The following is a 1,387-nucleotide window of genomic DNA, read 5'->3' as shown; positions in this document are numbered from 1 at the left end:
ACACATATGAGCTTAAATTAAAAATGTAGATATACATTTTAAAAAAATTCAGATACATCTCATAACTACACTGGTACGTCTCAAATACAGCTCTGCTACATTTTTTAAAATAAAAATAGTAAAACAAATTGTAAACACTCAAATATGAAGACAAAACTCCACAAAAAAATATTGTATGCAATTTGGTAAATATGAAGTTGACACTTTTAAAGACACCTAATTTACCAAATTTGGCCATATAAACAACAAAACATAAACATAACACTCAAATATTCAAAAATCAATAGTATAAGACAAATTATTATGAACAAAATTAAAATATAAAATGATCAAAGAGCCGACCTCCGTTGAGCCAAAGGGGATTAGAATGAAGGATCATCAATAGCCTGAAAGAACCAATTGAAAAGATTCCTTCCAGATTATTCATTAATAGTAATATAACTAAATTAAAGAGTCTCGTTTTCAGAAATTCAAATTAAACGATTACCAGCACAAAATGCACAAGGAGAGCTGCCTTCAATAAGAACACACTTATTGTACTTAACATCTGGGTACCTTTGAGAGCTGCCAATCAAAATTAATATGATCTGATTCCCATACACCCAGAAAACTTTTGTACTTAGCATCCATATCTGCAATCCAAATTCGAATGTTCTATATAGTAATCAAACATTAAAATTGAAATTACAACAATTATTAATAGATTAAAAAAAGAAAATGTGATATGATTGACCTAAGTTCATGGCGTTGAGAGCTTTAGGACGATGGGGAGTGATGACAACGACGCTGTTTGGGTGAATTTTAGATGAGAAGACGAAGGAAATGATTAGAAGCCATAAATTTGAAGTCTATTGTTTTAAAGAAATCATTAGAAGCCATGATCATGAATTTTGGATGAGAAGACGAAGGAAATGATTTGTCTCTGTTTGATGTTTCAGTCTCTGGATGATTGCTAATGGAGGAGAGTGAAAGTGGGTATAAAAAGTAATAATTGTGCCAGCTCATCCATTTATTGTAAAACACCTTGGATAGAAGAGAAAACTTAATGAAATGTTGGTATTTGAGAAAAATATTGCCGCAATTATAATTATTGCGTAATTTTCTCAAGAAAATATCAAATTTAAGTATTAAAATGATTGTCATCTAAGTTGAACGTGCAACTGACTAAATAACTAAAGTTTGATGGCATAAATATATATTTGGCCTATAGTTTAATAAAGCAATGAAAAAATGAAAAGAGATAAGATAAGAGACATCAACAAACTTTAAAAACTCAACCACACTTCTCATATTTCAACTCAACTGTAACCATGTGATGACCAATAGTTATAAAATGTTGGCAAAGTTCTCGATCAAATATTATTGTAAAAAGAAAGTTTGTAAAAGC

General features: G+C 29.8%; 1 long non-coding RNA gene across 1 annotated transcript; it reads right to left on the bottom strand.

Moving 5' to 3' along the window:
- Positions 1 to 1,105, bottom strand: LOC126682170 (uncharacterized). Its single transcript, XR_007641414.2, has 3 exons — positions 734 to 1,105; positions 488 to 632; positions 1 to 386 (listed from the first exon to the last, which is right to left on the bottom strand). It is a non-coding gene; the product is annotated as an uncharacterized LOC126682170 (long non-coding RNA).
- Positions 1,106 to 1,387: the final 282 nt, after the last annotated feature.

This window comes from Mercurialis annua, linkage group LG1-X (assembly GCF_937616625.2).
Source record: "Mercurialis annua linkage group LG1-X, ddMerAnnu1.2, whole genome shotgun sequence".
NCBI lineage: Eukaryota > Viridiplantae > Streptophyta > Magnoliopsida > Malpighiales > Euphorbiaceae > Mercurialis > Mercurialis annua.
Note: the sequence above shows the minus strand (reverse complement) of the source record. Positions and strands in the feature narration are given on the sequence as shown.